The 25,065-nt window shown below is 53.1% G+C and overlaps 1 protein-coding gene across 1 annotated transcript in view; it reads left to right on the forward strand.

Moving 5' to 3' along the window:
* The window catches only part of LOC308061137 (gap junction beta-5 protein-like), a gene marked incomplete at its 3' end in the record, with an annotated part of 151,350 nt that overhangs the window by 109,603 nt on the left and 16,682 nt on the right, over positions 1-25,065 (forward strand). The gene's annotated exons all lie outside the window — the stretch shown is intronic.

The raw sequence follows: 25,065 nt of genomic DNA on the forward strand, positions 1-25,065 counted from the left end.
TTTGTCGTCCCTTACGAGTCCCGATGTGAGATGAACTTTCTTTCCTCTTTCTTCCTTTACTGGCACAGGTAGGGATGTGCACTGAAAAGAAGATAAAAATAGAAAGCGCCGGGCGATGCACAGGGAGGAGAGCAGCTGCAGATGTGCCTGGGAGGTGGGGACCTTGCCAAGGTCCAGGTGCCTTCCCTCGGGGATCCAGGGCATTCTTGCCCTAAACTTTCGTAAGTCCTTAATGGTTGGATTCTCCTCATACTCAGAGCTGGGTGGAAGCTGGTTTCTTAACCCCGATGATTTTACAGCAGCGTCATTTCTCTCTTCCCTGAACTCTTTGTGAAAATACCACCGAGGCTTTTCAGTTCTTTGCAGAAGGAGATGAGTGACAGATCGCTCACGGCACGGCGGCTCCTGCCCCTTGGATGGGGAGAGCAGCCTCTGCCCTGCTGTGCCCCACAGCCGCTGCCAGCTGTGCACCAGAAGCAGCCAGAGGAGCCTGCGCTGCTGGGGGTCCCAGCCGGGGTGCTGAGCCGTGTTTGCCAGCCTGGGACAGGGACAGCAGCGCTCCAGGATGGGCACTTCACCCTCAGCCCCGTGTGCGGGCACAGTGCTGCGCTGCTGCCTTCTGCGAGGACCTTTGCAACGCACTTGTTGAGCCAGGAGTGGGGGGGCTTTGCTGGTTGGGGTCTCACCAGTCTGGGGGGGATCGGGCCCTCAGCCTCGCCATCATGTAGAAAAAGTTATCTTGGTGTGTTCAAAGTAAAATTCATGCTTTGCTGGTTCAGGGCCTGTAGGAATGCTAAAAATGCATTAAAAAATACCTAGGAAAAAAGACCCACAAGTTTAACCACCTTCTCTTCCTCCCCACTAAGCAATTACCAAGTGAATACAAAAATAAATGAAACATCCCCGTAAACAGACATGCAAAGAAAATGAAGCACTTTCTGTTCACAGCTGGTGAGCTCCCTGCCCCGAGGCAGAGCTGGCTGGGGGCTGTGCCTGCTGGAGGTGACATCCCTGGCACCCCTCAGTGCCTCACCGCCCTTCCCAGGGTGAGCTGATGTCCTGGATAAGCGTGGACTTCTGCTGTCCAGAAAGGAGACGTTCATGCAAATTCCTGTCCATGTCTACGTTTAATAAAAGTATCGCTGCTTTCATCTGGTTTCAGAAAGTCCTCCCATCAAACACCAGTGCAGCCAGCTGGAGCTGACCTTCGCCTTCTGCGTGGGTGGGATGGATGGACGGGTGGGATGGATGGACGGGTGGGTGGGATGGATGGGTGGGATGGATGGACGGGTGGGATGGATGGATGGGTGGGATGGATGGACGGGTGGGTGGGATGGATGGGTGGGATGGATGGATGGGTGGGATGGATGGACGGGTGGGTGGGATGGATGGGTGGGATGGATGGACGGGTGGGACAGATGGACGGGTGGGATGGATGAATAGGTGGGTGGGATGGATGGATGGGTGGGATGGATGGACGGGTGGGATGGGATGGATGGGTGGGATGGATGGACGGGTGGGACGGATGGATGGGTGGGATGGATGGATGGGTGGGATGGATGGACGGGTGGGTGGGATGGATGGACGGGTGGGATGGATGGACGGGTGGGATGGGGGTGGTGGTGTCACCCTGCCGCCAGCTCAGCCATCAGCCCAGCCGCTCCCGCTGTGAGGGTACCAAATCCAGGCTGGGCTGATCCCCATCCCAACATCGCTCTCACGCCCTCTGTGAGTTCCAAGTTGAGTTACTTCAAACATGTTACATCTTCAAAAAACCCCGCTGCTGATCTGCGATGAAGTACAGAGCCATTCCCCAGCACTTCGCAGCTTTCAGCACTTTGAAATCGCGACTCAGCTTCAAGGAGTGGAGCTGGGGCTGGATCTGACGGGGTTCGATGTTCCAGAGAGGCTGTTGGCGCGGGCAGCCCTGCCCCGGCGAGCTCGCTCCCTGCAGCAGATGCATTTTGGACCTGTGCAGCCAGCAGCCTTAATTACACCTCATGCTAATGATGGTTTTAACGTCCAAGGAGAACAAAGGCATGGCAGAACTGGTTGACTTGTTCTCAGTAAACGAATGGCTGATCCAGGAAGGCAAACTAGATCCCGTCCTACCACCAGCCCAAGGTTACAGCACTCACCGGTGCCCTGTTTGTCCAGTCACTACAGATTCTTGGCACTACAGGGAGCACCAGCACCAGTGGGTAACATGGAGCAGTTATGGGCGGCCAACAACTGCAGCCGGCTGTACAAACAAAGCTGTACTTGCTTTCGTGTCCCAGGGATCGCAGATTCCGGCCACGCTGCCTGGCCACCCCTGCCACAGGGCTTCCCCAGCCCCAGCGGGCTCCAAAAGGTCAAACCCTTGGCAACGGCACGGCTACAGAAGGGAAAAAATAAACCAGAAAATTTATGTATGCATTAAGGAAAGAAAATCCTGAAAAAATATTGATAGCAGATGCTTTATATTGTGAGGGAGGAAAAAAACACGAATTAAAACTGAAGCTATGTTCTGTCTAAAGCTCTTCAGAGGCTGAGACGAACATTTTCTGTTTGAATATGTAGTATTTAAAAGCCGGTGCTTTCTCCCCAGCAAGATAAGTAAGGTTTTTATTGGAAGCTTGCAGTATCTACACTTGGCCAGCTGCGAGGAGCTGGGTCCCTGGGAGCTGAGCCAGGCAGGGGGGCTGAGGAGAGCTCTGCACAGCCTTCCCTCCACCCCTTCCCCTCTCGCCAGCTGCAAAAAAAACTCGGAATCAACTAAGCGAGGGGAAGGAGCACCCTGGGTCATTTGAAAATGAATTTCAAAGTAACTCCCACTCTGCTTGCTTTTGCTGGGCGTTCGTGAAATGTGGAAGGGCGAGGGGTCACGATCTCTGCCTCTGCCCCCGCGCTCCGTCCCGCTGCCCGTCCACAGCGTATCAGCGTGTTTTCCACGTAAATCGATAGCAACAGAGATTTCTTCGCAGGCTGTATGGCATCAAGGTTAAAACCCAGCTGTGTACTTTTAGATTTTTCTTTGATTCTTCAGGATTTTTTGAGGAGGGTTTTGATGATTTATATTTAAGATCTGAGGATTTAGCTTTCTTATTGGCTCAAGTTTGCTGCCGTGTATCTTTAAAGCACTTACTAAGCAGGTGCCGTTTGCTTTGTACAGCAGAGGGGAGCAGGCACGGGCAGAAGCATGTTGCACGGAGCAGCCGGAGGTGGAGGTGCAGCCCGTGCTGCCCTGGCACTGGGGCTTGGTGGCACCTGTCTGTCCCTCTCAGAAGTTGCCAAGCCTGCATTTTTCACACCCACCCAATTCTGCAAGAGGCACCACTTGCACGTGGTTCTCCAGTGATTTAGGAGTTGCGAGCTTCCACTTGCAATGCACCTAGAGCGATGTTGGGATGGGGATCAGCCCAGCCTGGATTTGGTACCCTCACAGCGGGAGCGGCTGGGCTGATGGCTGAGCTGGTGGCAGGGTGACACCACCACCCCCATCCCACCCGTCCATCCATCCCACCCATCCATCCATCCCACCCATCCATCCACCCCACCCACGCAGAAGGCGAAGGTCAGCTCCAGCTGGCTGCACTGGTGTTTGATGGGAGGACTTTCTGAAACCAGATGAAAGCAGTGATACTTTTATTAAACGTAGACATGGACAGGAATTTGCATGAACGTCTCCTTTCTGGACAGCAGAAGTCCACGCTTATCCAGGACATCAAAGCCTTATCTCCGGGAATGCAAATATTTGCCCCCAACCACAGAGGAAATGAAAAGTTTCTCCATTATGTGTTTATCTGTTTCAAAAAGATGTTTTCTAAATACTAGAAGACAAGGAGAGGGGAGCGAGAGGTTACCAGTACTACTCTGAGGAAGGAGCTAAACCAGCATTCCGAGCATGCCATTTCCTGCAGGACAAAGTCCTTTCCCTTGGCTGACATCCCCCTGTCTGCACTGTAACCTCCAGTGAGGGCTTACAGGACCAGCAGTCCTTACTGGTTACAAGCCCTCCCTGCCCCCAGAGAAATCAGCACCCTGGGATATAACGGACGAGACTGAAGAAGGAAATACTGATGTTTGTGTTTCTCTTCTGCTCGGGAAGGCTTTCAGGTCATCCACACACGTAAGCGTCACTGAGATTTCTGTACCATCACCCAACTGCGGGAGCTGGTGCTCGAGGGGAAGCACAGGTGGCCGTAGCAATCCTGCTTTTTAGGTGTGACATGCAGGAGGCTGGGGTGGTGCGGCTGAGTTCTGACTCCTTGGGTGAGGACTGAACGGCACGGTGGGTTTTTTGGTGTCCTCATGCGCTGCAGCTGGGACACGGTGCACGGGGAGGGTCTGGTGACCATCTCAGGAGGTTGGGTAATTTTCCACGGCTGCTCTGCTGCTGCTCCCCCGCTTCAAAGACAAACGGCTCGTGCTGTTCAAAGGGTCCAGTTCCTCCTTAGGTAACTTTGAACTCAATCATGCCTGGCTTTGCTTGCGAAGAAATCTTGAGACGCCTTGAAAGCCCGGTGCTGCCTCATTGACTCTGTCGTGCTGACTCTCCTCCTGCACAAGCACACAGAACCGTGCCTGCTCGTTTTTGCAGATTTGCTGCCAAAACAGGGGAGGAATTCAGTGTGAGGAATGAGTGCGATTTGGGAGAAAGCCCAGCAGAACATCACTTAGCCCGTGCCAGGATTTATGCTGCTCTTCTCGCGGAGCCTGTGCACCAGGTTGCTGCATCTCGGTGGCCCGCGTTGCTCCAGGCTTGGTCACCATGCCCAGGGCAGACTGGGACCCCTGCTGTGCTGAGCAGCAAGCTGAGGCTTGCAAAAGAGGGGGCAGCCCCCCAGCCTGTGCTTTGGGGTAAGCCTCTTATGGGGTAAGCCTCTTACATGTGCCCTTTTTGACAAGCCCAGCTCTGAGCATCGGGATGCGGCACCGCCAGCCAGCTCCTCTCCCAGCACTGAATCTGGGCCACCTTGAAAGCTTCCAGCTTTTTCAGGCAAACACTTTTTGTCTGGTATCCAAGAAAATTGGGCCCTGATTACTGATTAGACCTAACTACTCCCCGACATAGTGAACAAACACGAACAAAAGTTAGGGCAATAAAATGTTTCAGGGAAGCATAAGCCACAAAACAAACCAGTAATAATGTATTATTCATATATTAATGTCAGCATTAATAGTAGTGCAGTGTTTTGCAGCTGTTTTAGTAATAATGCTACAGCTTTATGTATTAATAAGTGTAGTAATATTAATGCCACTTTCTGCAGTAAATAACATGGATAACAGCGTTGCTTCTCAGGGGTTGTTTAAAACTTCTGCTTCTTGCACTTTGTGTCCAGCCAGCATCCCGCTCCCCACGCTAACGGGTCTCCCCTTGCGGGGTACACTCAGTGCAGCACCTCATCGCTCTCAGGAATAAATAAAATCCTCTGAATTTCCACTGCTGGATTTCCTAATTCCCACACCTCCAGCCAGGATCAAAGGTCCCCTTTGGTTTTGTAGCCTGAAGTTCTTTATTCCACATCCCTCTGCAGGGGACTAACTACCAGCAGGGGCTCAGGGAGAGGGCAAGAGGCACCTGTATCCCATTAACAGCTTCCAGGGTTTCTGTTGAGCTTATGGGTGGGTTTCAGACTAGTCTGGAGAAAAGCTAACTGCTGATGAGATCAGCAACTCCATCTGGTTCAAGGCTCGAATAACAAGCAAATGAGTCCTTCCACCTGGTGCTTAATGAGGCTGCTGCCAGGGGTTAGTTTTTCTGCCTGCTCACATGCTGGCTGTGCAGCTGGGGAACAGACCCAGGAGGGTGTGGAGATGCTGTTGGGAAGAGAGGAGAGTCCGACTGACCCAGCAGCAACAAAACCCCAAACGGGGTTTCTAATGGAGCTGTTGGACTCCCAAGTTGGAAAGTATGGAGATATGTGTTTGCATGACTCAGCCTGCTGAGCTGCTGGGACCGTGCAGAGGAGGAACGGTGTTGCCAGCCCCAGTGGGGACCAGTGCCAGGTGAGCCGGTGCCCGGGGTGCTGGAGAGAGGAGCCGGCTCTGCGGGAGCTTTGGCCGGGCCCAGTGGTTTGCTGGAGCGATCCTGGGCTGGTTCTGGATGAGCTGGCCAGAAACGGTGCCGGTTGCAGAAGGCTGCAATGATGCTGGCTTGTAAGGGATGGGCCCTGGTGCCTCTGGGGTTTGGGTTATTTTCTTTTTTTTTTGCATCAGAGATGGAGTGTGTTGCAGGCACACTGTGAGAGCTGGGTAGATTCCAGGGTGGAGAGGCAGGATTTTACCCATCAGTATCTCGCTGCCATCCTGGGTTACGGCTCCTGGTCCTTTCTGGGTGGAATGCCCAGAGTGTGATACTATTGAGCACCGTGATGCTATTAGCTAAAAACTAAGCTTGGTCGCTTGGCTAATGGCTTGAATCCTCCCCTGCTCTGTGCAAAGCTTTCGGGTCCTCGCTGGTGGGCACCAGCCATCAAAAGCCTTCCAGCCTGGTTGTGGTTGCCGTGTTTTACAGCCAGCTTGGACCTATATTTTTGCAAAAAAACTTGTGAGCCTGCAGGCTCCTTGTTGCTGTTTTTCTTTCTTAATTGGCTTTGAGTGCATGTGTGTGGATGTGCGTGTGCCTGCCTCCCTCATCAGCAGCACCCCTGGTATTCAGTGGAGTAATTAGAACATCTAAATCTTCCGTATATGTCATCCAGACTTTGTAAAATTAACTGTGATTACTGGCACCAGCCTGCAGACGTGCCGAATCCCACCCCAGCTCCAGATAAGCATAATTGCTCCTCGTTGTTCCTCTGGAAAGCCTTGCGCTCGCTGCCACGCGTGAGCTCCTTCCCGCTCGCTTCTGTATTAGCGCCGAGTTAAATGACTTTGGCTTTTGTTGACTCGGGGAGGATTTACGAGGAGTTGCACACAACTGAAATCGGGAGCGCTTCTGGATTGCTGAGCAAACAAAAACCCTGCGTTGGGTGATGGCTCTGGAAACGAATCCTCCTCCTCCTCCTCTTTCCCTGACCCCTGGCTGGATCCAGGAGTAGGGTGAGCTGCCTGGGATGTGGCAGGGAGAGCTGGCCGGTGCCACGGGGCGCAGCTGTGGTGGAGCGGTGCCCTCTTGCAAAGAGCCCTGACCCTCCCCGGGGGCCTACTTATACGTGTATAAATATATATCTATACTACATATAAAAGTTAAAACCTGCAGGCTGTTGGGAGGAGCTGGTTTTGCGCCTTGCCCTGCCGGATGGCATTATTTCTGCAGTCTAAAGGTGCATCTTCAAAAGCCAATGACCATTCATCCATCCAGCTTTGCCGTATCCTTGCGTTACTGCCATCGGTGGGAAGGTGCCAACTCCAGGAACAAAGCAGGGGCAGCTAAGGGGCGGGTATTTATCGTCATTAGTCTCTTGTTAAATGAGGAAGGGCATTGACCGCTTACCCATCTCCTTACCACGCAGGTTAAGTGGTGTGAAGAAATAATTTTTCTTCCTGAAGTCACGTTCTTACGCCTCCTGCCTTTCCGCCCTCCCAGCCCCACTGGCGCGTAGAGATCAGCACCACATCTTATCTCCCCAGTGCGAGTGCTGCCCAGATGTCTTTCATGTTTCTCTGTCTTCCCTGGAGGGTGCTGGGTCTCTCACACCATTCCCAATCTAAACACTTTAAAAAAAAAAAGGCCAGGGAACTAACTTTGCTAATGACTTTGACTGGAATCATTAAGGACATCTCAGCATCATGGCTGCTCTTCTCTCTGCTTTCAGGAACAATATTGATTGCTATTTTAATTTAAATCTTGGACAAAATCCTTCATTTTTCTTCTGAGTTCTCCAGCACAGCTCACTGCCGTGTCCTGGGGGTGCAGAGCAGCATGCGGGAGGGATGCAGAGCATCCTTGGGCAGTGTCCAGGCACAGCCGGGACCTCAGGGCAGGGGGGGCGATTGCCTCCCGGCTCTGCCCGGGGAGGGGGGAGCCGGGGGGTGCCAAGGACCTGCCTTGGGAGTGCTGGAAAATGGGTAATTGTGGGGTAACGGCTGCAAAATTCAGCCAAGAGGAGGCAAGGGTGGCATTTTCAATAGGGAAGTCTAGTGCTCCGGTGTCTCTCTGCTCTCATTATATACTTTCCAATTGCTCTTATATATGCTTCAAAGGTTAATATATGTTTGTGATGAGTGCACTTTGTAGAAATGTTAATTAGCCCGGGTGCAATTTGAGGGATTCTTCCCTCAATAATAAATGCTCTTTCTGTATTTTTAGCCACCATTTTTATTGGCACTCGCTCCGCTCTTTATCCAGGCGGTGACTCGAGAAAAGGCTGGGGTGGGCTGCAGTTCCCCCCCCCCCCCCCCCCCAGGCAGCAGGGGCTCAGGGGTTTTGGGGAAGGTGTCTGGCTGGCCCGGGGGCTGCTGCACCTCTGAGAGAGCCCCCCTGGGACTGGGGCCGGCCCGGGCAGTGGCTGGTGCTGGGGTGGCACTTTAATGTCACCAGGTGATGTAGGGACCTGGCATGGAAAATGGGTCTGGGGCAGGGGCTGCTCCGTGGGAGCAGCCCATTCTCGTGCTGGTGCTCTGCTGCATTGGTGTGTGTTCCCAAAAAGCTTGCAGATCTGAGGTTCTTCCACCGTAAGTGATGCGATATCCAAGAATTCCTCTGGCTCCATGTCTGTGTGGGCTTACGATACATCCCAAGTGCTTGTGGATGGGGAAACTCAAGCCACAGGCTTCATCTCTGATTTTCATGAGGTTACCAAGTGAATGCCCTTCCATTTGCAACGTGGGGGGACAAAATGGGATTTCAATCAGTGGGAAGGAAGAGGCAATTTCCCAGCTCACATTAGCTGGTAATAATTGCTTTGAGAACGGAGGTTTAATCTCAGGACTTTGTACAGAAGATCGCTTTCTGAGCGAGTTTCCAGTTCTCGACGCAGTGGCTGGTCCCTTCCCCAAGTGCTGTGTCTGGAGGCTCCTTAAAGGTTCCTTAACCCCCCAGCCCCGGCGTGGGGCTGCAGCTCCCGTGGCTGCCAAGGGCATCTCCCCCCACCCCCAGCCCCCTGCCCATCGGGACTCGGCAGGCAGGCACCCACGGCGATAACGCGGTGCCTCCAAGCAGGCTCCCCCTGGCCTCGGCCACTGTATCTTTGCAACACAAAGGTCAATTGAATTCATTACACTGTAAAAATGAAGTTCTCTGATTGATTGAAGGTTCCTCTTTAACACTTCAAATAAATGTGTTGGTTTTACTTGATGGAATGCTTTAAAGGTCCATTATAAAACACCCTTTTATATAAGAAGTAATTTTTTTTACATCATTTTTCTTTTCCTTAATTTTTGTGGAACGTAATTATCCTTTTCCCCCTTCACCTCCTTCTTTTTAATCAATTTTTTTTTTCCCTTCTTTTCCCTCCCCAGTGTAAAGCAAGCAGCGTTATTTAAAGAGACACAGAGATAAAATACAGTAGTATGATGGATACAATGGATGGAAGATGAAATGGATCTATCCATCTCAGACTTTCAATGGCTCCCATTACTCACTTGATTTCAGTCTCCTGTTTTCAGGGTGAGCAAAGCTGGAGGAAAGGGGGATGCTCGGGTTCCAACACGGCATGGAACACCTTCCCCATGCTCATGCTGGGAATGGGGGGGGACATGTGTGTCCTTGGGGCTGCCAGCCCCAGTTTCCCCCCTCCAGCCAGGGCGGTTGTGCCCTGCTAAATGGCAATGGAATAATTCCTCAGGGCATGGCTGTGGCACCCACTTGAACGCTGAGCAATAATTGTCACAATTAATTCTTCTGCCCTGATTTGCCTTGCAGAAAATCCTGAGTGCGCTGAAAAGCTATTTGCTGCCCGTTTGTACGGTGCTGCTGAGAAGGGAAAATGGGGACAAAAGGGAGAATGATCCCATTTGAGGCTGGGTGACTAACGGCTCCCGCTCTGGGGGAGGCTGCAGCACTCATTATAATTCATGACGAATCCGTGATAATGAATGACTACATCCAGCTAAATCAAGACTAAATAGGAGTGAATTACTGACACTTGAGGCACGGGCTGATGCAGCCCCAGAAGTAAACAGGAGCTCAGCGCTGGAAGGTTTGCTCTCACCTTTCAGAGCAGCTTATATTGACATTGAGCGCATCGAAGAGCATCGTGCTGCCGATTCCTGGGTACCCACCGAGCTCTGGTGCTGTGCCTCCTCGCAGGGAGAGGCAGCCCCCTCGCCCAGGGAGCTGGCAGCTCCTTCAGCTGGGTTTGGCTTGGGCATACCCAAGCGGTGCCGCGTTTCCAGGGTGAGTTTAACACCAAAACCCTGGCTCGCTCTGCTTGCGTTGCAGTTTCCTCTCGCTGGTGTTTGGGTTGCAGTGACCTTTCAAGCAGTAGTTTAGAGAGACTGTTGCTGCACAGGGCTGAAATACACCTGAGACCTGTAAGCAATCGACCGCTTCAGTAAATGGCTTCAAGTAACAGCTAAATGGAGGGAAAAGCAGACGGACCACAAATATTGTCCGTGCAGGAAAAGCAGAGGTTAACGTGTGCGGGTGGCTCATGGGAGGAGATGGTCTTTAAAGCTAGGCTTAAGAGATCAGACAAGCTCAATTAGTTCATTGCTTGATTATAACCTTAATCAACGAGAGTTGCACAGCCCCGGTCCGAAGCAGCCGAGTGGCGGGTGTGGGACGTGCCCCTGCCGGTGGGAACACGCCGTGGCTGGGCAGGTGATGCAGCAGGAACAGCATCCCTGCCCCTTGGCTCGTATGTAGGGATGGGGCATCACTGGTTTGGGCAGAGAGGTGCAGCTGCTGTGGGGGGGGAACCTTGTTGACGTGGCCATAGAAAATAGGGGGAGAGGGGATCCTGGAATTCATTGCCTTTGCCCCAGAATGGGATCAGGCTGCAGGCACAGGCTCTGCCTCCTCCCTGGGTGCCGTAGTCCAGTGTGGTGTTACATTTGGTGTTAGAAAACTTTGTCTGCTCTTTGTAGAGGTCGCTGGTCTCTCCTTGCTGGGGCTTTACCCTCTGCTGGAGGATAAAAGTGGGTATCTTTTATCCTCCGGTAGAAGAGCCGGGTGCTTCCCTGCAGCACAGCTCCTGCTCTGGGGCAGGAGGAGGTGGCTGCTCGTGGCGCACAGCCCGACGTGCCGAGCAGGGACGATGCTGGGGCTGGGCTCGCTGCTCAGCAGGGCCAAGGGAACTGAACAAGACAACGTGCTTAATTCCTGTATTAAGGAAAAAAAAAAAATCCCAGTGTCTGTTGGTGCCCCAGGGGATGGTCACCACGGACCTCTGTGTCTGACGAGGTGCCAGTTCTTGTGCAGCGTGAGTAATGCTCCTTGTCAGCTCCGATAAAACCTGAAATCTATCACTGGCCCTTTCCTCCAAAGGTTTTGTTACCAGGGAAAGTAATTACAATTTGTCCTTAATTCCAGAAGTGTGCCTAGAAAATGGGCTGGGAGGAGGCTGGGGAGGAGGGGGCTGGTCCATGGCAGAGCCACAGCCGACCGCCACCTCCCGAGGTCCTGAGCAGCCACCTTGGTGGCCGTTGTAGCTGGAAATGGTGTAGGGAAGGTGGCGGAAAGATGGGAGGTGGCTGCAGTCGCTGCTCCTTCCGCAGCTCCCAGCCACGCCGGAGGGGCAAGTTTCCCGCGCTGAGCATGGCCAGACGCCCCTGCCCTGGCCGGACAGCAGGTCCTCGTGGCTGATGGATTATGCAGGATTTGGTTTTCAACCCCGGTCGTTCAGCGGAAGGGGAAAAGCCCTCCCTCCGCCTCTGGATCTGATGCGATGAGACATCTGACGCGGAAGATGAATTGAGGGCTGCATCTGAAGTGCCAGATACATAATCCATCCTAAATAGGCTTCATTAGTGGTAACAATTAAAGCTACCATTGTGGATTGGATACATTTTCTATTAACTTTGCCCTTGTCTGCAACTCAGACTCACCTCATAATAATGAGCTGTGTCACTTCTGATCTATTTCTCATAATGGCTCCGTTCTCCTCTAAATCTGGGCAAAATATGATTTATAGGCAGGGCCACTGTCTTGGTGTCAGCCACCTGGCTTCCACCAGCGGGAAGGGGGCAAATGCTGACCAAGGTTTGCAGCCTTTGCTGGCCCCTGATGGATGGCAAAAGCCGTCCCGGGGCTGGGATCGAGGGTGATGCCCATGGGCTTGGGTGTCAGCAGGACAGAGGGGAGCTGGAGCCTTCCCACGGGAAGCAGTCTTCTCCAAAAGCCATCATCCTGCCAGAACAGAAGGGGTGAAACTATCTGAGGATTAAGTCTGGTCACCTGAGCATTTCTTTTATTGAGGGATTTACGGCTTGGTCAAATAAATTTTTAATGTCCTATTTTTTATTTGGGAAGCTGGAAGGGAAGGGCGGCCCTCCTGGCTGGCTCTCGGCATCCTCCAATACTTTTGTTAGAGCAGGGCTCTCTGTGTGTTGGGCAGGGGGGGTGCCAGCGGGGGGGGGGGCAGAGCTACCCAGGCTGTCTGTGTGCCCTGCAGGGGGGATGCTCAACCCTTCCTTCCCTTTATCCACAAAGAGCAGGAGCTCCCACGTGGGGTTTGGTGCAAACTTTTCTTGCTGGTGGCCTTGGCAAGAAACACCCTGTATTTGAGGCAGCCCTGAGTCCCAAACCCCTGGCCATGACCCACCTGCCCCTAGCTGGACGTGCCTGTGGTCCTTGTCCCCTCAGGGGGGCACGGTCCCAGCAGGCAGGAGACACCTCAGCAGCTGAGCGAAGTTTTCCCCAGGACAGGTTTTTTTTCAGAGACTTCTTTGCATCTCTGCCTCACCTTTCTTGCTTCAACTCTGAGGATACGAGTCTGGCTGTCTTAGGGACAGGTCGCACGTGTGCCCTGCCGCTGAGGCTGGCACGCAGCCCCTGGTGGTGCTCCCAGGTCCTGGAGCTTGATGCAGCTTGAGGGATGGAGGCTGGAGAAGTCATCCTTGCACTGGCCGGAGCTGCGGGCAAGAGGGTGGCTGGAAACCTGCCGCTGTGAGCCTGCTGCCGTCCCCTCCGTGTCCGAACCGCCTCCACCTTGGCCAAGTGGAAGGCAAGCCACCGCGGTGGCAAAAGCCCTCCTGACAAATCTGTGCGTGTGTCCCCACTCCTTGCGAATCTGACTGTCATCTCATCGTTATCAGTAGTGATTAAGAGAAGAAACTGGCAATTAATCCCCTGCAGGGTATTTTGATGATTAAAATGAGAGCTGTACCATATTAAATTTGGCTCTGGGCAGATATAAAGGGAGGCAGCAATGATGTGACCCTCCTCTCCAGGGCACCAGAGGCGCACACTCAACCCAGGCACCTCTGAGTTTAAATACTACTTTTGTTTTGTTATTTTATTTTGACTGTGAATCCCATGTTTCGTGCAGGCACAGGCAAAGGCAGGAGAGGTTCCCACTTAGTGTTTTCATCATGTTCCCCAGCCCGGAGCCTGCCTGAGTCCTGGCTCGGCAGCCAGACACAGCGGGCAGAGCTGCAGGTTAGTTGTGCAGGGTCACCTCGCCCTGTCCGTGGCCCCCAGCCCCGCGTGGGTTTGTCTCTCCAGCTGGTTTGCTCTGAGAAAAAACATGTAGGAGAAATTAAAAAAAAGAAAGAAGAAGAAAAAAAAAAAAAGGGTGAGTAATGACAAATATGTTTCTGTCAGCCCAAGTTAAACAGACTGTGATGCTTCAGGACCTTTCCTGATAATTAAAAGCAAGGTGATGGCTCTTTGCTGGTGAGAATTTATTCTGTCACTTGGCTTTAAGGAAGCCGCCTTGCCAGGCACTGCATGGGCAGTCAGGGCTCGCTTCTGTCCCTGTCACCACCTACCCTGTCACCTTCTCCCTGCCTGCCAGCCTTCCCCCAGCAGTGACATGCTGCACCGGGGTCACGGTGGAGGAATTCGCATCCGTCCCAAGAAAAGACTCCCCATCAGCAAGGCAGCATTGCTGTGAGCAGCCGGTTGCCATGGCGATGTGGTTCTGTAAGGGCCCGAGTGGATGATTATTGTTATTTATTATTTTAATCTCACCCTGGTCCCCACCGGCAGGAGCCGGGGCGCTGGGAGCCAGGAGCATGGGGTCTGCTGTTGGGCACCGAGATGAGATGGGAAGAGGGATCCCTGGCTCTGGCTGCAGGAGCAGTGGGGGTCCCGTTTGGGAGGGAGGGGGTTGATGTCCTCACCAGCGCTGCCTTTTGGTCGGAGAGGACCAGTGGTGGCAGAGGGCTGGGTGGGCAGGGACGGGACCAGGCTGATCTCTGGGTGGGTGGGGGGTACCGCAGCCCAGAGGAGAAGCCTCACCGTGCTGCCTGGACATCGTGCCAGCCCCTGTGCTGTGCCAGTGCTGCCCAGTGTGGGGGACACCAGAGCCTCCTGAAGGCAGGTGTGACTCCCTCCACCTGCTCCCAGGCTGGCAGAGAAGTTTGTCCCCGTGCACGGCACGAGCGCTCATCTCCAGCCGGCTGCTCGCTCTTGCCGGCCCGGGAGATGCGCGTAGCTGCTTGAGCACGTTTCTCTCCTGTTTTTAATTCCTTGATACCGAAGCAGTCACAGGCAACCCGGTCCAGAGGGACTCGTGGGTACTTCAAGGGGTGTCACACCTGCTGGTGCTACTTGGGTTGCAAACCAAGGGACAAAAGCTGCCAAATGCCACAAGCGGCACTACCTCCTGATTGAATCAGTTGAACAGAAAGAAGGGACTTGATTTTTGCTTGGCTGGGACCAAAGTCCCGGCGTCACATCTGTGCAGAGCCCTGCTGGGAACTCTGCTTCGTTGCTGAGCTCAGCCCTTGTCCAAGCAGAGCCACCCATCGTGTCCCCCTCTGCCAGCCCCCGCTGCGCAGGGCACTGCTGGGACCCCTAGGGTCAGCATACGACCCCCAGATTTGTCCTTGCTCTTGGTGCCTGATGAGCAGCAGGGGATGGGGTGTAAAGCTGGACCGGTGCACCCACCCCTTGCTGGGAGACATCCCCCTGCCCAGGCTCTGTGTGGCATGGGCGTGCGGTGAGGTTTCAGCCATGCCCACGGACTGCTCTCCTGCTGCAAGCTCAGCACGTCCTGTGCTGCACGGGTACCTCGGTGACAGCCCAAGGTCACCAGGATGTCACAGCAGACCTTGGAATTGAGATTTCATCTTCTTGAGCTGTTCAGTGCTTTGCTGTCAAAGCCATCCTTCATCCTTCCTAAGGGAAGGGGCTGCCTCGCCCAGAGGCACGCGGAGCTTTTCATATACATGGTATCAATCTCCGTAAGGGAAGCACTTTTATATTGAAGATCTGATGGAGGAATAAATTCCCATAGAAGTAGAAAGCAGAAACTAATAGGCTTTTTCACAATGAAAGAATAGATCTGCTGACAAAGGCAGTTCCAGGGCATCAAAATAAACTGTATTTTCTGCGAAGACCAGGGCTGTTCCAGAGCTCCTTCGCCTCTGCAGGCAGCCCAGCTGAGAGCAGCCACCCGGGTGTGCCATCCCTGGGACACACGCGCCTGGCTCCTGAGCCCAGTTCCCCATCTGTCACCCACGCAGAGCACCGCCGTGATGGTGTGTCTTGGGTCAGTTCTGTCCCCGCTTGTTCCTGAGTCCTGGTCCCTCTGCTCATCCACCGCTTGCCTGGACACCGCTCTGCACCTGCCAGCCAGCACAAGAGCATCTGCCCTGCCTTGCCAGAGCCCACCTGCTCTTGGTCCTCTTCGTCATGGGATTCCTGAGCCATGGTCTGGTTTTACTTTCTTTTTTTGTCCCACTGCGTTCCTCTGATTCCCTTTGCTGGCTCAGACGTTGCTTTTTGGGTGAGCGCATCCCTGCCCCAACACGCAGCTCCAGTGGGGCACCTACCTCCGCTGCGGGTCCCAGCCTGCCTCTTCTCGGGGGGGCTTTGCCACAGAGACCCCCTTGCTGGGCTGTCCCAGGGTTGTATGGACCATCTTTTTCCAGGGAATGTCTTGGTTCCTGGTGCTGCCAGGTCTTGCCAATGTTGTCTTTGGCAGAAATTGTAGGATGGGGAAGATCATGCTGCCCAGATAATCCTTCTGTTTAAGCTTCTTATCTGAAAGCGGCTCTTTGGAAACGATAGGCAGAATTAGCCCTTGACCCGCGTCTTCTGCGCGCTGCAGGCGGTGTTCCCACCTGGGATAACCCTGCACATCAGCATGCCTTCTTCATGGTCCTGCATCCCAGCGCTGTGCGTGCCCTTCTCCTTGCTGGAGGCTGGGGCAGGACCACGCTCAGCTCCAGCCCCCCCTTCTCCTGGCCATCCCCACCCACAGCCCATCCTCTCCCTCTTCCCCATCGCTGCTCTCAGGACTGCCCCAGTGCAGCTCTGGCACCCCAGGGGGAAGCCAGGACCCCTGGAAGGTGGTACCCTGGGCAGCCCCAGGCTTCCCACCACCACAGTGCTCCCAAAATTTAGGGACAGCTTTCCCAAGCGGTTCCTCAGAGCTGAGCTCCTGCCCACGGCCGTGCCACGCGGGCTGTGCGTTGTAGCCGGCTCCTGCAGGCAGAGGGGAGGGCAGGCTCCTAGTGCCAAGCTCTCTTTGTCATTTCCCCTGTTGAAAAAAAAAAATACTCGTTAATTTGTCATTCCTATCAATTGATTTTCCAGTTAAAACTGCTCTCTGCCTGCCCTTGATTCCCACCCTGCAGGAAAATAAGCCCTATAAAAGAAATGGATACCCCTGTTGCTTAAGAGACTAAAATTTACTGAGGACTTAAGCGCCTCAGTCCCCAAAGGGGGCGAGAGGAAATGATTTGTTCAATTAATTATAAATGTTTTAATTTAAATGGCTAATGTGGAAGATAGTCATATATAAGACAGCAAACTACTGAAGTGTTTTATGGGTCCTTAAAGACCACTAAATGCTTGTTCTGATTCTGCTAAGATCACTCAAATGACTTTTTCTTTTGCATTCAGGGTAGGGTGCTGTGGGAGGCGGAGGGGCAGAGATTTCCTCTTGTATTTTACATACCTCCAGGCAAGGTGTGATAAATGTTTAGCAATTCCTTTCTTTGGAGCCGGAGTTTGCCTTTGAAAACCAGAAACGTTGCCGATCCTGCAGAGAGGTGAAAAGAAAAAACAAGAGGAGAAGAAATCTTCTGGGTCAAGGTCAACTCTTGCTGTAGGATTTCTCCTACACTTACCGCATCCCTGACATCCTCCTTGATATCCCAGCCAGCCCTCACTGCACAGGACAACGCTGCCTTTAATTCCACGGTGACGGATGTTTCACATACGTTTGTGTGCATTCCCCGGCTGGAGTAAGGCAGCGAAGCCCTTTGTATCACGGCATTAGTGAGCTGGTTTACACAGGGAGTGTTGCCAACCTGCCCTGTGTCTCATCAAAAATACTGACTGCAGAAAAGCAGAATCATGCGACTTGTAGGAAGAAATATGGCCTGAAAAGGAGGGATCCCCCAGTGGAAGTTTCCCCAAATGGAGTGAAGGAGAGGGAGAAGGAACTTGGGTGTCTGTGTGTGCCTTGGAGCAGAACAGGGTTGGCAAGCCAAGACCTCGCTGCCACCAGGCTCTTCCCTCTGCTCCCACCCTTCTTCTCACAGCTGGAATGCGCTGCCGCTATTCCACTGCCCTGTCTTCATTTTTCCTCCCATGATGATGCCCCTGCACCTCGCCTGCTCACAGTGCCATCACTAATTCTTCTCCATGGTTCCTATTTTGTGGCTGAAAAGGGGCAGACCGACCGGGAGTGGGTAAATTGGCCACTTAATAAATGCATTTTCTCAATTCCTTTTTTCTCTCCTGTCTCTAGTGTGTCCTGCCCTGAGAAGTATTTTCCTGGAGTTCTCAGCTTGTTGACCCCTAGAGCTCCAGAGCTGTTCCCTAAGCTAAATGGCTTTTCTTTTCATGCTTCAGCAAAATCTCTCTTGCTTCCAGCACAACCCATCTCCTCCCAGGCCACACAGAAACAATTACAGCAGCAAAAGGCTTCTATAGTCATAATTACGCTTCCTTGCACCGCACCGGCAGGCTGTGCTCCGGAGGGGCAGGTGGGTTTGGGTGGTGGTTAGAAACCCCTGACAAGGTCCAGCCCTGAGAGGCAGCTGCACCCACTGCTGCCAGGCGCTGCAGACGATGGGCTTTGGGTGCCGATGATGGGCTTTGGGTGCAGGGAGCGGGGGGAAGCGCTGAATCACACCCTGCGTGTTTCCCAAGGTGATGTTTGGTGGGATAACAGCTACGGCGCTGCTCAGGATAACATCGACGGCTGCAGCGGGGACCGATTCCCGGCTGGGAGCTGCTGCCAGCGCAGGGGCTGCACCGTGCGCTGCTCCTTTCCCCCGGTGCCTAAATTAAATCTCTCATCGCCCAGGAATTTGCCCCATTTAGCAGGCAGCCTGCTCAGGCTGGCGGAGCATGGGGCTGAGATCAGCCTGTTCACACCCAGCGCCTTCCTTCAAAGCGTTCGAAGCTGCCCTGCACCTTGGTCCTCAACCTGTGTAAAGGTGATGGCCCAGTTGCAGCGGTGCGGGCTCCCGGGGGGGCTGCATGTCTCCGGTGGGGGGGACCAGCGAGGACAGAGCTTTTGCTGCTCATTCTCTACCTCTCCTGGCAGCCCACAGCCTACACCTGCAGAGGGATGTGATCTGAGCAAGTCTGGGATCCCTCCTGCCACCCGCCTTTTGGCATACTGTACCTGTTACTAAAAAATTTAAGTGGCTTGCACGCAGGGAAGCACACCCAGAGGGATCTGGGCTGGGAAAACCAACTTAACCTCAAAGAGATGCTGCGGCCACGCCGGGCTCACCGTGCCCTGGTGCATCAGGGCCAAAAGCTGGAAGTGGTGAGAAGTGGCAGGAGAGCAAAGGGAAATTGAGTAGTTACATTTTATTGAGTGAAATGTAAAAACTGGGAATGAGTGTTAAGAAGAAAATGGGATTTGAAAAATTATTACTTTAGAGATTATTAAAGTGGAAGTATTTGTGACAGCGTGCGGAAATTGGTCTCTAAAAGCAGTGCTCCCTTGAACCTACGTGTCCTTGTGCCTGAGGCGCTCAGGTTTATGTGTGCATGTATAAATGCATTCACTCTTAAATAAGTAAATGTTTGGGGCTTATCCCTCAAAAGCGCCTGAAATCCTATCGATACAAAACAAACTGGTTTTCTACTCTCAGTTATTGCTGGGAACAGTATTTGCTTTGGAGCTGGGACATAGAGCAGAAACATTTGGAGAGGCCACGGGGGACTTGTGTTGGATGTTCCATGAGGTTGTTGACCACTCTGGTCCAAAACCATCCCCAAGGAGCCCTCGCTCTTGGACAACGACCTCATTAGAAGCTGATGGGAGCCCGCTTTGCTGAGCTGGGAGCAAGCCCTTGCGAAGGAACTTGGATCTTGTGATTGGAGAGGGCTTTTTTTGATTTTTTATCCTTTTTCTTAATCTTTCCCCAAAAGGAAAATAACAGGCCTGCGTGTTTCAAAGTGGGTTTCTCATTGGCAGCTCCATCGGGTTTTATTTTAATCAGTGTGGCGATGCCCAGCTGCCCCGCCACGCCTCGCCGCCGTGCCGGAGAGGTTTGCTGGGCTGCTCTAAACAAGCGCAGGAGCCGTGCGGCTGCCAGGGGAGAGCAGAGCCCGCAGAGCTAACTGGGGACCCGGGGGACACACGTGTGCCAGCCATCTGGAGGGGTCAGCAGCGGCGCGCGAGGCTGGGGAGCAGGCGCTGCGTTGGTGAGCCAGGCTGTGAGCCTGGCGGAGGGGGTGAGCTGTTTGGGAATAAGCTGCTGCTGCCGGGGCTTCGCGCTCTGGAGTGTGAGCAGAGGGTGGCACGGGCAGGCACTGCGGCGGCGTGTGCGTGATACGGTGCTGGGGCTGCTGGGGACACGCCGCATCATCCTGCTGGGGCGCAGGCGGGAGAGTCGGGAGCAGGAGCGCGTGGCTGCTGCGAACAGGGCTGAGCTGTAACCTGCCCTGTTACAAAGCAGAAAGTCTCTCACAAATGGATTTCCAATTTCCCGTCCACCTGCTCAGCTGAGACAGATTTCTTGCTTTATAATTACTTTTTGGGTACTTACAGGATCTGGTATCCAGGCAACTTGATGCCTCTTAAATCCTCTTGCAAATCTGTTTTTTTCTGTTGATTTTTGGGTGTTGGAGAAACATCCACCAAACTCTGAAGGGAGAGACTGCTTTCTTCACAGCTGTGCCTCTTCCCCAAAGTCTGCTGGATAGACGCGATGTCACAACAGCGTTTCGGGGTTCAGGTGGGTGATGCAGCAGCTCCCACGGCTGCTGCCTGCCGAACCTGGCAGGGCACCGGCGCCTTGCACGGCCCCGGCAGGTCTGCGTGGCACCTCTCGCTCTTGTTCCTGATAAGACACTGGCCAAAGCCAGCTCGTGTTAGTAATGCATCTTGTCTGCCCAACAGCATCCCAAGGCAGCGATGTTTCCGTGGCTTAAGTCTGTCCCTGCTCCAGGAGCCATCAGGCACATGCTCAGGACTTCTTGATCTCAGGGATGTTTGTGCCTATCAGGGTCAGGGCCAGGCTGTAGATGCTTTTAGTAAAGCGAAGCTTTTACTAAAAGAGTAAAATGTTTACTAGATGCTCTCATTAAAGCAGTTAATCACACCGGCGAGCTCTCTGCAGACTGTCCATCACAGGGCTGGAGCAGGAGCGGGGCTGAAGGTCACCCAGGCACATCTCCCAGCCGTTGCAGGGCTGCACAGGGACCGAGCTTCGACCTTCCCCTCCTTCCATTTATTTACATTTTCACGGACAACTGAAGGAGGGAGGGAAGGAAGAACAGCATATGCTGCTATTTACGGGCCCCAGCAGTCTCTGCATTACCATGCACAGAGCACGGGCAAGTCAAGGCACCCTGCAAAAGGTCACGCACTCAAAGGCTTTGACCTCTGTTGGTTAAAGTGTAATTTAATTAACTTTTGCTTGACTGTTACCGTGCTGGAATGATTTGGAAATCTGCACACGGATGCTGCTGGGTGGCCGGCCCCGCTCGGCTGGCCCCCAGCCTCGCAGCATTGCCCCCTTCTCCCTCTCCCCCAGCACATGGGTGTCCCCGGCACAGAGCACCTGGGCTTAAAGCCATCACTTCTGGTCACAGTGGCAACAATTAGGCCATCAATCAATAAAGTAATACTCTCATTTACAGTCATTAGGGACTGCGTATCTAAGCATCTGCTTTTGCTAATGAGTTTAAAAGTTGGCTAAATATGGCAGACCTGCTCTGGTGGAGAAGGAAGCAACAGGAGTTCGATGCAGAATTGGACTCTGGTGAATACAACATCAATTTTAATTAGCAAGCTTCGAGAGTTTCCTTACTAAACCGGAATGAATGGGGAAAGGGAGGGTGCTGCTGCAGGCTGCTCGGGGCTTGTTTTGGGAGCCCAGATTCCCAGCCCCTTGCTGGGACACGGGGGTCCTAAGTGGTTCTTCTGGGGCTAGCAAGCTGCATGGACACCCTCCTGGTACCAGTTTGCGCTCAGCATTCCCTCGGCTGTGGCTCAGCCACGGCACTTCTCGGCTGTCACATGTATCTTTTAATCTGGCGAGGAGTCATTTATTTACACCTCCAGGCCTAACACACTGGCTACCGTGGGGATGCTGAAGTTTGAAAAGCCCTATCATAGATCTGTTGTAGCTTAGAGGGAAGGGAAAAAGCTTTTCCTCTACCTGCCCCTAAATGACTATAAATGTTTTTTTTTCTCGGAGATCATGGTTCACAGGGGGCCGGCAATTGATGAGCTGGTGTTTGACCGGATTGATGGAGACCTCCATCACCTGCCACTTCCCGAGCCCACTGCATCACACAGCAGGACAGCAACCTCCTCCCTTGCTGCGGTCATGGCCTTTGGCAGAGCCCACAAACCGCCCCTGCATCCCGCACAGGAGGGCCCTGGGTACCAACCTCCCAACGTGCATCCTCACAGCATCGTCGCTCCCTGCCGCTGGCCTGACTCCGGCCCCGCAGCCAAGCGGTGCCCCACAGGCAGTGCTGCTGCCTCTTGATGGCCACTTTTTAAGGGAAGGGGGGAAGAAAAAAACAAAAAAAGAGAAGTGTGGCGCCACGCATCTAAATCTTTTCACTGATGACTTATATCCCTAACTTCGACAAGTCCTTATGTAACTGAAATTAAGCTCCCGCTGTATGACATCTTTGGCGAGTTAGGCCTGCAGTGATCGTATTCTCTTGAAGACAAACAAGAGCCCCACGTGCACCCGAAGCGCCAGCACCCCTGGGACCCCCACGCTGGGCAGCAGAGGCAGTGCTGGCATCACAGCAGGCAGGGGCGGCTGCCGCAGAGCCCTGCCTGCCGCTCACCCCGCGATTTTTCAGGTTGCCTCTGCTCAGAAAGGGGTGAAAAGCAAAACTGATTTTTTTTCTGCAGCCTAGTTCCCAAAAATGCCTCAAAACCGGAGCGTCCGTGCTGGTTTTGTACCTGTTTTGTAAGATTTGCTGACTGCTGAAATGCCCCCAGGCAGCGCAGATGGAATTTTACCTGTGCATAGAGCAAAATGCTTTCTTTTTTTCTTTTTCAAAATGCTTTTTTTTTTTCGTTTTTAGGTGAGGAGGAAGCCAGCCGCCTCCCCACAGCAGCAGAAGAGCTCTGATAGCTCAGCACTGGGTGGCTGAGCAGCACCTAGTCCTGCTGCAGCCAGGGGCCCAATCCTGGACCACATGGATGTGTTCAGAGTCTTATTTGCCTAAATCAATATTTTTATTTTTTTTTTTTCTAAGCAGCTAACAGAATCTGTACTGAAAGGCAAGACATCATTCGGGAAGGCAATTATGCAAAGGCAAATGTATTTTTAAGAAAATGCAGAATATTTTGAGCAGCAAGCCTGGCAGATGACTGGTTTATCGCCGTGCGTGTCTCTAAGGTTCGATGGCATGAGTTGCTTCGTGTCCTGCCCGCGTGCCACTAAACCACTGTGGCCGCTGCCCCGCTGTGCTGCAGACATCGAACCTGGGCGCGTTCTCCAGGGTCTCACCGGGCAGGGGATGAAACACCCTGCACCTCGCAGAGCCCAACCCCTCAGCCTCTCAAAGCAGCACCATTATTTTCCTGACAGATCTATTTCTGCAGAATACCAGACATCACGTTTTTCAGGAATCTCATGTTTCTCAGTGCCAGTTAAAACAGCAGATAAAAGGAACCCTTTGAAAAATCTTTTCTCCTTTTCTTGTGCACTCCTCAGTGAGTCAGATTGAGGCATTACCAGCTGTCAGGGATGTTTTAAGGCATGGCCTTCTCAGGATAAAAGCAAAGTCCAGACACAGGATTTGGCTTTCAGGGAAGATTTCTCTTCCTGAGCCGTTACTCCCAGGCTGCCCCAGCGTGTACCCACGTCCCTGCTGCGTGTTACACCCCCTCGCAACCCTCTGATCGCCACAAGGCAATGGACAGCCCAGTTCTGAGGGTATTTTTATTTTAGCTCCTCAGATGAAGTTCTGGTAGGTTTAAAAAGGAGAAAATCAATCTTATTTTACGTAGCGATTTTTTTTTTTCAGTACGTAAAGGTATCTACGGATCCAGAAAGGTCTTTGCATGACTGGGGATAACGGTTGCACACGTGGCGTGCCTTCTGGTGGCCGCGCCCTGCCAGATGTGTACAGCTGGTGGCTGTAGCAAGGGGTAGGGATTTGCATTAATTGCTTGGAAAGGTCAGGGTTGGTGGCTTCCTGGGGTTTTCCAGATGAGGACCCCCAGATAGTATCCCTGAAAGAGTGAATAACCAAGAACTGGCTTAGGGAGGCTGGAGCAGGAGAAAACCTCTTCTTCTGATGGAAGAACCCAGTGGCTGTGGAGCAGGGGAGGGTTTCGTAGCACTTTGTGTGGAGGGAGGGGACCCAGAGGCTGCCTGGGGGGACCCTGTGAGATGCTGCACCGATGCCGCCTGCCGGAAGGTGGATGTGCATGAATTTATGTCTGCTCCACCCAGGGTGCTCACCAAGGGCTAGGCTTTGGGGGGGCTGCTGGTCAGTGGAGCCGCTCTCAAGTCCTGGTGGGGGGACCCCCTGCCAGGGTGGGTGAATCGGCAGTGGTCGGAGCTGGGGAGCGCCAGCAGGGCCCTGCAGTGTGCTGAAGGAAGGCTGAGCGCCGGGGAGAGCTGCTGCAAGCTTCCATAGCCAATGCTCTTGATGCTCTTTTTAATACATATATTAAAAGGGTGATAATAAGCAAATCCATCAGTTATGCAAATGAGTGGCAATTGCATCTTGAAGAGCATCCCACAGTTTAATTACATCATAATTGCAATGTAACGCTTTAATTACCATATGCATCACAAAATCATGAGCACTGTTTCTAATCTCTTCACTAATATTTCAAATCAAACAGATTGCACAAGGCCCGGTGTTGCACCACGGCAAACAAACCCACCGAATCTATCCCGATGCAGCAGCGATACCGGGGTCCAGAGGTCGGGAAGCTGCTCTCAGCACCCTCGCACAGCCGTGAGATTAGCAGATGGCTGGATGAGTGTCCTTGGCTGGCGACTCAACCCACGTCCAGCCGTCGGGGATTTGCAGGAGACGGTGCTGCAGCTGCCGGCCAGGCTGCGAGCTGAGCAAGGCATGCGCTGCCGGAGGAGCAAGGGCAAACCTGAGCACCGCAGGACCTGTCGTGCTTGGCGGTGGTGGGCGAGAGGGGCGATGTGGCCGCTCTGGCCGCTGTTCAGGAAAGCAGAATTTACTCAGGGATGCTGCAAAATGTTGGTTTGAGCCGATGGAGCCCTTTGGCTGGGGTGGCCCTGGAGCTGCTCCATCTTCATCCCTGCCCAGGCTGGGGGTGACCACAGCAGCCAGCCAAGGTGGTTGCTCAGGTAAAGGGATGAAGATTTGTAAATGGCTGATTGGGAAGAAGCAGTCTGATGAAAACATTGCCCTTGGTCCTCCCTTCCAGCACAGGAAAACGAATTTTGCGTTCTCCTTCTCACCCCTGAGAGGGAAACAATAATGCTTTCTGGGGCACAGCTTTAGCTGAAGATCTGTGAATTTGATTTAAGCCAGTTTATTTCGTAAATCTTCCCGGTTTGCATGCTTTTATTTTTCCTGTCATCCAGCTTCTTTCTTTCCCCCATAAAGGGACATCTAATAAGCGACAAGAAAAAAAACAG

This window comes from Falco punctatus (genome assembly GCF_963210335.1).
Source record: "Falco punctatus genome assembly, chromosome: 3".
Classification (NCBI taxonomy): Eukaryota; Metazoa; Chordata; class Aves; order Falconiformes; family Falconidae; genus Falco; species Falco punctatus.